The sequence below is a fragment of the Nycticebus coucang genome, chromosome 18 (assembly GCF_027406575.1).
Source record: "Nycticebus coucang isolate mNycCou1 chromosome 18, mNycCou1.pri, whole genome shotgun sequence".
NCBI classification, from domain to species: Eukaryota; Metazoa; Chordata; class Mammalia; order Primates; family Lorisidae; genus Nycticebus; species Nycticebus coucang.
In genome coordinates this window covers 34,486,762-34,500,950 of record NC_069797.1, presented here as the reverse complement: position 1 = coordinate 34,500,950, position 14,189 = coordinate 34,486,762, and positions in this window count along the sequence as shown.

Below are 14,189 nucleotides of genomic sequence, written 5' to 3'. Positions count from 1 at the left end.
TCAAGGGTTGGAAGACAATTTTTCAGGCAAATGGAATTCAGAAGAAAAGAGGAGTTGCAATCTTATTTTCAGACACATGTGGATTTAAAGCAACTAAAGTCAAAAAAGACAAAGATGGTCACTTTATATTGGTCAAGGGAAAAATACAACAAGAAGACATTTCAATTCTAAATATTTATGCACCCAATTTAAATGCTCCCAGATTCTTGAAGCAGACCTTACTCAGTCTGAGCAATATGATATCTGATAATACCATCATAACAGGGGACTTTAACACTCCTCTTACAGAGCTGGACAGATCCTCTAAACAGAAATTAAACAAGGATATAAAAGACTTAAATGAGACTCTAGAACAACTGTGCTTGATAGACGCATATAGAACACTCCACCCCAAAGATAAAGAATATACATTCTTCTCATCACCCCATGGAACATTCTCCAAAATTGATCATATCCTGGGACACAAAACAAATATCAACAGAATCAAAAGAATTGAAATTTTACCTTGTATCTTCTCAGACCATAAGGCACTAAAGGTGGAACTCAACTCTAACAAAAATGCTCGACCCCACCCAAAGGCATGGAAACTAAACAATCTTCTGTTGAATAACAGATGGGTGCAGGAAGAAATAAAACAGGAAATCATTAACTTCCTTGAGCATAACAACAATGAAGACACAAGCTACCAAAACCTGTGGGATATTGCAAAAGCAGTTTTGAGAGGAAAATTCATCGCTTTAGATGCCTACATTCGAAAAACTGAAAGAGAGCACATCAACAATCTCACAAGAGATCTTATGGAATTGGAAAAAGAAGAACAATCTAAGCCTAAACTCAGTAGAAGAAAAGAAATATCCAAAATCAAATCAGAGATCAATGAAATTGAAAACAAAAGAATCATTCAGAAAATTAATGAAACAAGGAGTTGGTTTTTTGAAAAAATAAATAAAATAGATAAACCATTGGCCAGACTAACAAGGAATAGAAAAGTAAAATCTCTAGTAACCTCAATCAGAAATGATAAAGGGGAAATAACAACTGATCCCACAGAGATACAAGAGATCATCTCTGAATACTACCAGAAACTCTATGCCCAGAAATTTGACAATGTGAAAGAAATGGATCAATATTTGGAATCACACCCTCTCCCTAGACTCAGCCAGGAAGAAATAGAGCTCCTGAACAGACCAATTTCAAGCACTGAGATCAAAGAAACAATAAAAAATCTTCCAACCAAAAAATGCCCTGGTCCAGATGGCTTCACTCCAGAATTCTATCAAACCTTCAAGGAAGAGCTTATTCCTGTACTGCAGAAATTATTCCAAAAAATTGAGGAAGAAGGAATCTTCCCCAACACATTCTATGAAGCAAACATCACCCTGATACCAAAACCAGGAAAAGACCCAAACAAAAAGGAGAATTTCAGACCAATCTCACTCATGAACATAGACGCAAAAATTCTCAACAAAATCCTAGCCAATAGATTACAGCTTATCATCAAAAAAGTCATTCATCATGATCAAGTAGGCTTCATCCCAGGGATGCAAGGCTGGTTTAACATACGCAAGTCTATAAACGTTATCCACCATATTAACAGAGGCAAAAATAAAGATCACATGATCCTCTCAATAGATGCAGAAAAAGCATTTGATAAAATCCAGCATCCTTTTCTAATTAGAACTCTGAAGAGTATAGGCATAGGTGGCACATTTCTAAAACTGATTGAAGCTATCTATGACAAACCCACAGCCAATATTTTACTGAATGGAGTAAAACTCAAAGCTTTTCCTCTTAGAACTGGAACCAGACAAGGTTGTCCTCTGTCACCTTTACTATTCAACATAGTGCTGGAAGTTCTAGCCAATACAATTAGGCAAGACAAGGAAATAAAGGGAATCCAAATGGGAGCAGAGGAGGTCAAACTCTCCCTCTTTGCTGACGACATGATCTTATACTTAGAGAACCCCAAAGACTCAACCACAAGACTCCTAGAAGTCATCAAAAAATACAGTAATGTTTCAGGATATAAAATCAATGTCCACAAGTCAGTAGCCTTTGTGTACACCAATAACAGTCAAGATGAGAAGCTAATTAAGGACACAACTCCCTTCACCATAGTCTCAAAGAAAATCAAATACCTAGGAATATACCTAACGAAGGAGGTGAAGGACCTGTATAAAGAAAACTATGAAATCCTCAGAAAGGAAATAGCAGAGGATATTAACAAATGGAAGAACATACCATGCTCATGGATGGGAAGAATCAACATTGTTAAAATGTCCATACTTCCCAAAGCAATCTACCTATTCAATGCCATTCCTATCAAAATACCAACATCATACTTTCAAGATTTGGAAAAAATGATTCTGCGTTTTGTATGGAACTGGAAAAAACCCCGTATAGCTAAGGCAGTTCTTAGTAATAAAAATAAAGCTGGGGGCATCAGCATACCAGATTTTAGTCTGTACTACAAAGCCATAGTGCTCAAGACAGCATGGTACTGGCACAAAAACAGAGACATAGACACTTGGAATCGAATGGAAAACCAAGAAATGAAACTAACATCTTACAACCACCTAATCTTTGATAAACCAAACAAGAACATACCCTGGGGGAAAGACTCCCTATTCAATAAATGGTGTTGGGAGAACTGGATGTCTACATGTAAAAGACTGAAACTGGACCCACACCTTTCCCCACTCACAAAAATTGATTCAAGATGGATAAAGGACTTAAACTTAAGGCATGAAACAATAAAAACCCTCCAAGAAAGCATAGGAAAAACACTGGAAGATATTGGCCTGGGGAAAGACTTCATGAAGAAGACTGCCATGGCAATTGCAACAACAACAAAAATAAACAAATGGGACTTCATTAAACTGAAAAGCTTCTGTACAGCTAAGGAGACAATAACCAAAGCAAAGAGACAACCTACACAATGGGAAAGGATATTTGCATATTTTCAATCAGACAAAAGCTTGATAACTAGGATCTATAGAGAACTCAAATTAATCCACATGAAAAAAGCCAACAATCCCTTATATCAATGGGCAAGAGACATGAATAGAACTTTCTCTAAAGAGGACAGACGAATGGCTAACAAACACATGAAAAAATGTTCATCATCTCTATATATTAGAGAAATGCAAATCAAAACAACCCTGAGATATCATCTAACCCCAGTGAGAATGGCCCACATCACAAAATCTCAAAACTGCAGATGCTGGCGTGGATGTGGAGAGAAGGGAACACTTTTACACTGCTGGTGGGACTGCAAACTAGTACAACCTTTCTGGAAGGAAGTATGGAGAATCCTCAAAGCACTCAAGCTAGACCTCCCATTTGATCCTGCAATCCCATTACTGGGCATCTACCCAGAAGGAAAGAAATCCTTTTATCATAAGGACACTTGTACTAGACTGTTTATTGCAGCTCAATTTACAGTCGCCAAAATGTGGAAACAGCCTAAATGCCCACCAACCCAGGAATGGATTAACAAGCTGTGGTATATGTATACCATGGAATACTATTCAGCCATTAAAAAAAATGGAGACTTTACATCCTTCGTATTAACCTGGATGGACGTGGAAGATATTATTCTTAGTAAAGCATCACAAGAATGGAGAAGCATGAATCCTATGTACTCAATTTTGATATGAGGACAATTAATGACAATTATGGTTATGGGGGGGGAAACAGAAAGAGGGAAGGAGGGAGGTGGGTGGGGCTTGGTGTGTGTCACACTTTATGGGGGCAAGACATGATTGCAAGAGGGACTTTACCTAACAATTGCAATCAGTGTAACCTGGCTTTTGTACCCTCAATGAATCCCCAACAATAAAAAAAAAAAAAAAAAAAATCCTTAAGATATAAGGCCCTGGGGTAAATAAATGCATGCTCGTGATATCAATTAAATGATTTCCATGATTTGTTTAACTGGTCTGTATAAATAGTGCTGTAATGAACACCTTTGTACGTACATTTTTGTTATCTTTCTGATTATTTTTTAGATCAGGGTTAGCAAACTTTTTGTAGAGTGCCACATAAGAAATATTTTCTGTTTAGTAGGTCATACAGTCCCTGTCACAACTACTCAACTCTGCCATTGAAGCACAAGGACTAAACTGTGAACAAATGAGTATGGCTGTGTTCCAATAAAACTTTGTTTACAAAAACGTATGGCAGGTTGGACTTGGTCCATGGGCCAGAGTTTGCTGAGCTTGAGTTAGACTAGAATAAGTCCAAGACTGGCAACCTTTTTTTTTTTTTCAATAAAAGGCAGAAAAAGAAATATACATAATTTATTGTTGGGGATTCATTGAGGGTACAATAAGCCAGGTTACACTGACTTTTGTTAGCTAAAGTCCCTCTTGGAATCAGGCAGAAAATATTGTAAACTGCCAAATCTGGCCTCTGCACTGCTGTGCCTTCTCCTCTCCTCTTCCCCTTCTCCACGCCACCTCCTTTTCCTTCTCCTCCTTTCTCTTCCTTCATTTTACTCTTCCTCTTTCATTTTTTTCCTCCCGATTCCTCCTCCTCCTCATTTTTCTAACCTCTAAAAAAATGTAAAAACCATTCTTAGTTTGTTTGACGACCCTGAGACAAGATAAATGGAAGTTGAATCCCTGATTCAGACCGTCTGAGCACTTTTAAATAGCTCTCTGCTTGGGACCTGACTGCTTTCTGGCACAGTGGCAATTCCAATTCATTCCCCAGCCACAGTGAGGGAACATGCCCGTTCTATTCCACCCTCACCACATGGAGAAGTTTCTTTTTCTCAATGTTTGCTAATTCAATAGATGAGAATATTCATTTTAATTCACAGTGCTTTGATTACCAAGGCGTTGACCATTTTTTATTATTCATTTATATTTCCCATCCTGGATTTTGTGTGTGTGTTGTCTTTTTCTTTGGGATTTTGTTTTCCTTTTTGATTTTGCATGGCCCTTGAACAAAAGAAGGATTTTAAATGTTGTATGTGTTGCAACTATTTTCCCTGGTTTTTTCATTTTGCTTTTTAATTGTATTTAGGATTATTTTGGTGGATAGAGGTGCTTAATTTGCATTTGTCCTCTCTGTGAGCTCCATTTCTGCCTTGAAACTTTCCCATTGGGTTTGTGACTGTCAGCTACCCCACTTTGCTCTCAGCCTCTTCATAGTCTATAAACAGTTCAGGGATGCAGTGCAGAAAGGTATGAATTATAAATGCTTTCAGCTGCACCTTACCAAAAAGCTGACAGTGGTTTAAGCCAGTTGTCCTCAAACTTGGGCACATGAATCACCTTGGGGGCTCGGTAAAACTCAGATTGCAGGGTCCCACTGACAGAGGTTCAGGTGTGAATGGACAGGGTGCGTTTCTAACACATTCCCGGGTGCCGGTGATGCTGCTGGTCTGGGGACACAGGAGGAGAACCACTGGCTTAAGCAACTGAGACATTAAATGACCTCATAGAACACCAAGTCCAGTGGAGGGTGGTCCCAGGTTTGGTTTAACAGCTCAGTGGAAGCAGGCTCCAGGTCAAGTGTTTATGTTCTCTTTGCCTTTTCCTCAAGGATTGCCAGATGACTGCAATAGTTCTAAGCAGTTCATGCTTTCACCAGCATTCCAAGCAGGAAGAAGGGGGATGGTGGGAAAAGGCTTTCTTTTAACAGGATGGGCCCCATTGCTGCTTTGACCAAAGCTTGCAGGCAAACATCTAAAAGAAGGGAGGGTGAATTTTGGGTGGTAGATAGTCTCTGCCCTAAGGGCTCTCCTGCCTTGAGTGGAAAGGTGGATAGTTCAGGCCTTTGGACCCTCAGCTGTGGGCTCAGTGACCTTGTTAACATGTTTTTAAGAAGGACCCAGTATCAAGTCAGCTTGGCCTACAAGCTGGTTCTGCTCTTGGCTTCACAGGAACAACAGGATTTCTAACTTTTTTCTTATACACAGTACAAAGGCTGGCTGGTTCCCTGTTCTGGTGTTTGGATACTTTCTCGCCTGAATTTCTTGTTAAATAATTGGCCTGAGCCTAAGTTGGGAATGCTGCTTCCTCTGCCAGGTCGTCTCCTACTCAGGAAACCCATCCCCGAATACTGGCCTAGTGCTATGGAGCTTTGTCACATGTTGACAGTCATGCTGAGTATCACCTGCTTGGTGTCCCTGAGACATCCCTCTACTCACAGCCAGAGTCCCTGAGAAGGGGGGAGCTGAGCCTCTGCAGGGTCCTGGGATCAAGTGGGTACTGCATTTTGCCTGCTGATCCAACATTCTTTTATTGTTTACGTCCAATGTTTGAATCATTTCCAATCTTCGTTGGAGGGCCAGGGCTGGCTCTACTGATACCCTCTATGGTGGGAATTGGGAGGAGGAAGTGCCTACCTCAGGCAACAGGAAAGGCTAAAGGCCAGAGCAGTGGGCTAAGGTGGTGCCTATAAAGAAGTACCCAGGTGTGGATGCAGTGGGGAGTGAGGTAACCTGGCTCCAGAGGGGTCCAAGGTGGGATCCTAGTAGCATCAGTTAGGGCCCTAGTAGTTCCAGGTGAAGAAAGCTAGATCCAAACTAGTTGAAATGAAACAGGACCGAGGAGTCCAGGGGTCAGGCTGACTTCAAGCATGGCGCCTTGCATTCATTCTGTAAAGTTTAGTCTAAAGCTGTCTCCTCCCACATTTTAAGTTCAGCCTGAAGTTTTTTCTGTACCACGTGAACTATAACCACCTAACTGGATGTACAAACAGACTGCAAGCTACTCTTGTACTGATCACAGATGGCCAGCTGTCCAAACCGTGTTTAAATAAGGCAAATGCTGCGATCAATTTGGTTGTTTCCGTACATTTTCTGTCCACCACATTCCTTTTCCATCAGTCTTCTCCAGTGGTGGAGTTTCTCTGAACCTGTTCTGGTTGAAGGCTGCCTGATTCGTTAATCTGTGTTTGCTCAACTAAATTCTGTTAAATTTATCTTATCTAAAGTTTTTCTTCTAATGGTTCAGAGGGTGTCATTAGAATCCAGTTCTATCTTTCAGTTTGGCTTCCTCTGAGGGCACTAATCTGCCCTCATGGTCACATGTTGGCTGCTAGCAGCTCTGGGGCGGGGTGGGGGTGGGGGTTATCTCCTCCCCATTTTTTTTTTTTTTATTGTTGGGGATTCATTGAGGGTACGGTAAGCCAGGTTACATTGATTGCAATTGTTAGGCAATGTCCCTCTTGCAATCATGTCTTGCCCCCATAAAGTGTGACACACACCAAAGCCCCACTCTCCTCCCTATTTTCTTTCCGGAGAAGGAGAAAATCCACTTTCCTGAAAACACACACAAAAGTCCCAGAATTGAGACCTGTTAGCACTGATTGGCCTGACTTGGCTCATTGTCCTTCCCTGAAACCAACCACGAGGGCTAGGGAAATGTGATTAATTAAGGGTTGGGTCACAGGGTTCAACCCTAGAATCAGGGGCAGAATCAACCCCATCCAAACTACAGGGATAAAAATAGGGCAAGAATGCTTCCAAAGAGTAGTGAGGGGCACTGCTGGTGGGAGAAGGAGGGCGTGGATATGAGGAGGCAGCTCAGAAGTGTTCACCCCAATTGGAGGTTGAACTTGGGGGTCACAGCTGAACCTGTACGGTAATCTTAAAATCAGGAGAAAGCGTGTAAGGACTGACAGATGGAGAGGAAGGGGTGCTGATGATTGCGTTGGCCACCAAGGATGCGACATGTGACTGCTGGATTGACATAAAGGGCTGGGACAGGTAGGCCCTGGCTCTGGTCCCTCTGCTCTCCCAGTGTCTGCTCCAGCTGAGTTTGCATGTCCAGTTCCAGGTCATCTAGTTCTGGGCCTCAGTGGCTCCCAGGCTGCCCATCCTGTGGCCGTTAACTATTGCAGGCCTGGGACGAGATTGACATCTTCCTACTCAAAGAACACAGGATTCAACCAACCAGTGTGTTTATTCTCTTGGCAATAAAAATGCCATTTAGAACACTCATTGCCATCCAGGACAATGATGCCTTGAAAAGTCCTTTGGGCTTAATGCTCTTGTTATTCTCTTAACGCAAATGCAACTTGTCAGCCCCATCGGATCGGTTTCAGCTTGGATTTAGTCCCAGGAAAAAAAAGTTTATGGCCACAGATGCAAGTGAATGATTTCTACCATCAGAAGACAATGCCAATCTCAAGCAAATATTTTTTTCCACATAGGGCCAAATACAATATCCAAGTTATAAAGGTGGCACTCCTCAGGTGCTTTCTGAGTCCGCTCTCTCTGCCACATTTACCATCTTTTTTCCTTTTGTCCTTAATTATCACAGTCACCATTACGTTGAGTCTTATAAGTCTCCTAAATCCTTTTGGAATCAGTCAGAAGAAATTCAAGGGCAGTAAATAAATAACATGTGATTTGTTGATTTGTTTTCCCTGATGTGTTGGTTTTCTCAGCATGGAAGAGGAAAGAACGTGTAATTGAGACATAAACTTTGTCTGATTGAGTTCAAATGAGATCAAATGAGGTTCTCTTATTTGTTCTCCTTTTTTCTCTTTACTCCCCCCGTCCATCTACGGCTCTCCCCTCCCTCCCTCTCCTCTTTCCATTGTGAAAGAGCGTTTGATCCTTTTTCTGAAAGGAAAGGAGAAATGTTGGGAGCTCAGAAGTGGCTGGTGCAACATGCCTGCTTCTCAACTTCCTCTGGGGTGGAAATTCATTTAAAACTTGCAGTTTCCAAAGTGGCTGCCAAAGCCACAGCACAGGGAGGGAGGAGGAGGACTCAGAATCTAGGAGGACAGGCTGAAGCCAGGCAGTGGGGGTGGGAGTGGGGATGCCTTGAAGAGCTGGTCCCTTGAGAATGTGCTCAAAGCTTAAAAGGGAGCGTCCGTCTGAACAGATCAGAGTCCAGACCCCCTTGGCCACAGTCTTGAGTGGGTCTCAGCTTCCATATCATCACTTTCTCTAGGAAAACCCACAGAAATTCCTTATTTCCTTCTTCATTAAGTTCAACCTCTTCCTGGCTTGCAAAGCAGTCCATCATCTAGGTGTATCCCACACCTTTATCCATGTTAACACCTGCCACAATCCTTAGGTCTTATTCTCTTACTCTCCCAAGATATACACTCTACTTCATTGGATTTGAACTTGACTTCTCAGTCTTCATCCTACTGCACTAGAGGATCTTGGGCAAGTCACATAACCATTCTGAGACTCGGGCTCTCTTCAGGCAGTGGAGCGAGTGGATATTTACTGAGCTCCAGCAGTGCTGTATCTATTTCCATGCATCCTCTCTCTCCGGCGGTAGGCGTAAATTTTCCTCTGGGAACATCCCCACCCACTCTTGGTCCATAGACCTCTGGGCAGGACCCATTATCCAGTCTGAAGCTACACAATGTGTCCCACTCCTTCATTCCCTCTGGCTGTTTTGTGGATGGGCAGGTGACCTACCCTCATCCAACCAGAGTGACTCTTAGGACTTCTACTGGAAATGCTGGGTGCAGACAGTTGTTCTTTTCAGCTGGAGTTGAATCTAGAAGGATGTGGTTGCATCAGCTGAGCTTAAGGATCAGGCCTGAGAATGAACTGTCCCAAGGGAGCAGAGTTGAGCTCAGGTAGCAAGAAATCCTGTCCCAGCAGCCTTGGAGTGCCGTTGCCCCAGTCTGGAACAACTGATGCCTGGCTTCTTTCTCTTCTCCCTCTGTCCAAATCCTCCCTGACCTTTCAGACCAGCACAAAGTCACCTCCTCTAGGACTCTGATCACTGACCCCACCAGCTGTCATTGGTGCCCACTACCCAGGACACTAGTGACACCAACCAATTCAAGTCCTGGTTGTATGTGGGCCTCTGTGGTTGCCAGTGGGCTGTTTAGAGCTTTCCATTGAGTGAGAGTTTCCTTGAGGTTAGGCCTCTGTGAATCCTCAGTGTTTGGCATGTGCTAAGCACCCTGGCAGTGCAAAACTGACATTTCAGGTTTGATGTCCTTATGGGACTAGTTTTTTGCACAAATTTTGTTTTTGAAACATCTAACACTATCTGGTACACAGGAGGCAGGTAGGACTGTGAGAACAGTGTATGATTTAGATTCCAATCCTGGGGCTCCCCTGTAGAGTTGCGTGACCTTAGGCAAGTCACCTCGATTCTATCAACTTCTTTGTCTTCAGTATAACATGAAGCTACAATAATTGCCACACTGGCCTTGCACTTTATTGGTGTAGAGGTGCTAAGCAGATGTGCATTCCTTCCCCTGCCTTCTACAGTGCTGGTGGAGGCCGGTGTTACACATTAAAGTTGCACAGGTAACTGACAGATTGGTACATTGGGGCTTAGAATACTTGGGGATAATTGGCATTTAGACCATCTCCAATTTTCTTTTTGTCTATAGTACTGACCCCAAGCCCTCCCCACCAAGGAGGACCCAAGCTGTCAGTAAATAACTACATACTTCAGCCAGGTTTTATTTTGACACAACAGACACGTCCCAATCCAACCCCAGGCCCACTTCAAATATTGCCCTCTCCAGGAAGCCCTCCTTAATCCTACAGCACGTGGACACAGCTCCCTTATAATTTGGCTGGACTCTCTCTCTGATGGGGAGTGTCAGCCAGCAAACTCTGTGCATTGAAGCCAGCACGCAGCAGACTCTTATTAAATGTTTGTTGAGTGACTGAATAAATAAATCTTGATCCAGTACAGAGAGCCTAAAGAAGCAGTGAAACGGCCTGGAAGACTGTAGTAGGAGACCTAGAAGGGAGCCTGAGAGTCCACAGCAGACATTCTGAATAAGGGAAAGGGGCCTCAATCTCACTGTTCTTCTTCCAGCTTCTGACTTTACATAGCATAGGCAGTGAGCACTTAGCCTTGAACTTAGATCTGGGTTTAATTCCTAACTCTGCCCCCTATGAACTGAACAACTTTAAGCAAATTACTTACCCTCTCTGAGCCACCAGAATGCAGCCCAGTTAGCTTTCATTCTGGCTTTGCTCAGACGCAGCCCTCTACAGAGGCCCCACCTTCCCCTCTTGCCCCTTCCGGGCCAGCCTCTTCCCTCTGGGCCGCCTGCCATTTACACATCTGAGAAGTATGCAGGCCAATGGAAACACACGTCCTCCAATCTGCCTGCTCCTCACGCAGGGGATTAAAATCTGTCTCATCTTCCCAGTTTGGAATGCCGAGTATTTGGTCGAGGATTCAGCTTCCCTTTTTTTATGGGGCTTTAAGAAAACCCAGATTAAACCCTGATTTGTTTTTAAAGATCAGAATTCTTAATCTTTCAGCATTTGGCTCATTTTCTTTATAGGCTTAGAAAGTTACATTAAACAGATTCTGTTTCTTAGCACACTCTGCTTTTTTTCTGCTGTGTGTTGGGGAGTGACATGGGTGGTGGCGCATGGGCAGCACTCTGTTTCATAAGACAAACCTCTAGAGATTGCCACATGTCTTCTCTCTGCTGCTTTAGCCTGCTGTGTGACCTTGGCCACCCCCTGGATGTCTCTGGCCTTCATGTCCTCATCTGTAGAATGAGGGGGCTGAACATCAAGGCCTGTGCACTCCTGCGGGGAAAGAGATCATTTAGAATGCCCGTATTTCAAACTGGGGCTCAGAGAGGGACGAGACTTGCCTAGGAGCCCCAAACTCTCTAATGGGCAGAGCCAGCTCAAAGGTTCTGGTTGTGAGGGGAGCCCTCTATTTCACCAGAAGCCCCATTTTCTCTGAGAAAGAAATATGGGGCCAATACACAATGTCCTCTTCCTTTATGTGTAGAAAGAGTTCAGTAGATTTCAAGATGAGGTTTGTTTTTTAGGGGCCATTGAAAAGAAAAAAGGAAGTCTAGAAATGAAGACTTAAGATGTGTTGACACTATTCTCTGCTTCATTACTGGAAGTACCAAAAAAAAAAAAAATCTTCAATTCAGACCAGGCAGGGTGGCTCACACCTGTAATCCCAGCACTTTGGGAGGCCAAGGAGGGGGTGGATCATTTGAAGGCAGAAGTGTGGAGCTGCAGTGAGCTGTCATTGCACCATTGCACTCCAGCCTGGGTGACAGAGTGAGACTTTGTGAAACTTCAGTTCAAACCAAAATGATATGAAGACCAGCTTCCCCCGTGACATCTTTTCTAGCCTTTGATAACTGCCTGTAGGGTAACCAACCACCCTAGTTTGTCCAGGACTAAAGGTTTTCCTGGGACATGAGACTTGCAGTACTAAAATCTGGAAAGTCCTGGAAAGTTCTGGAAAGTTCCAGGCAAGCCATGATGAACTAGTCATTTTAATGGCAGCTGGTAAAGGAAGAGAAATGCCTGCTGGCCAGGGGAGCTTTGGCTGGTCTGAGTACCAGCTCTGCTGCTAACAGGCCATGCAGCTTTGAGAGAGCCAAGTCTTCTGAGCCTCAGCGTTCTCATCTGGCAATTGGATTTAAATGAGATAATTAACTAAAGATGCCTACTTCAATGTCTGGCACAGAGTAATCACCCAGTGACTAAGTCTCTTTCCTTTTGGGGGAATTTTTTTTTTTTAAATTCTAAGCATATGGAAGAAGGGTACAGATAATGTTTAAGGAACGATTTTATAAACTCATTCAGCATTTTCCTCAGGGTTGGGCATGCTGGGGTGAATTACCGTGTCTTTTTTGTTGAATTCGTAGGCAAAGCAGCCACACTGTCATGACTTTCTCTCTTTAAGACTTTTAGAAAAGTTGTGGATTAATTCTGGGGTGTGGGAGGAGCAGTGGCCTGGCTGGAATAGGGGAAGAGGAGAAGATCATCGTCACAAGACCTGGTTTCAAATCCCAGCCCTGACACATTCTGGCTGCTGCTGTTGGTGTCCCACAGGTGCCTGACCACACACATCTGGCAAGGTTTTAGGGTCGCCTGGGTTGGGGTTGGTGAGGCTTGGTGTGTTACGGTAGCTCGATGAACTGCTCAGTCCTGCCGGTGTGGGTTCTGGTCTCAGAGGCTGTGGAGGGCCTCACAGTCTTCCCTGGGATATTCAAGACTGGGTTAGACAGGGTGAGGAGAGGCTGTGTTGGCTGGGCTGGGAAGCCGGATCCCTTGATAAGGAACAGATGATTTTTTTTCCCTTGGAGACCTGGGAATAAAGGCCCAAATCCTTGGCCTCAGAGCCTCATAACTACCACACCATTCTGTTGGCAGCTGGGCTCTGGTTTTCAGCCAATCTCAATCAGTAACAAAAAGGTTGGAAGCCTTTTCTGAAGATTAAAGTCAGCCACCCTACAGATCTCCCTGTCAGTGAGTCCTGGGATTGTTGCACATTGAAGAGACCTTTATCTTCATCTTTTCTCCAGCCTGCCATTGGGAGTTGCAGCTGGGAGCTGCGCATCCCTGCAGGCTGTTTGGAGGGCTGAGGGGTTGGAACTCTGACCCCCTGACTTTTTTTTTTTGTAGAGACGGAGTCTCACTTTACGGCCCTCGGTAGCCGTGGCATCACACAGCTCACAGCAACCTCCAACTCCTGGGCTTCAGCGATTCTCTTGCCTCAGCCTCCCGAGTAGCTGGGACTACAGGCGCCCACCACAACGCTCGGCTATTTTTTGGTTGCAGTTTGGCCGGGGCCAGGTTTGAACCCGCCACCCTCCGTATATGGGGCCGGCGCCTTACCAACTGAGCCACAGGCGCCGCCCGACCCCCTGACTTTTTCTAGGGGGTCTGAGCAACATCGGGAAAGCTGCTCCCTAGCCCTGGTTTACTGAGCACGTATTATGTGCCCAGCACTATGCACACCACTTAGGGCATGTTATTTTCAATTAACCCTCATGTCCATAACTCTGTGAGGAAATTGGAGCACTCACCATCATTTGGCCTACTACATATTTGCATGGTTGTGTAGTTGTGTGTTTTTGTCTGTCTCCCTGTCCTGTTTGTGAACTTCAGGAGGATAATGACCTTGTCTATTTTATTTAAGGCTGTATCACCCACCAGGCTCGGTGCCTGTAGCTCAGTGGCTAGGGTGCCAGCCACATACACCAGAGCTGGCGGGTTTGAACTCGGCCCAGGCCTGCCAAACAACAATGACAACTACAACGAAAAAATAGCCAGGCATTGTGGCTGGCGCCTATGGTCCCAGCTACTTGGGAGGCTGAGGCAAGAGAATCGCTTAAGCCCAAGAGTTTGAGGTTGCTGTGAACTGGGACACCATGGCACACTACTGAGGGTGACATAGTGATACTCTGTCTCAGAAAAAAAAAAAAAAAAGACTGTATTACCAGTACTTAGGTGTCTG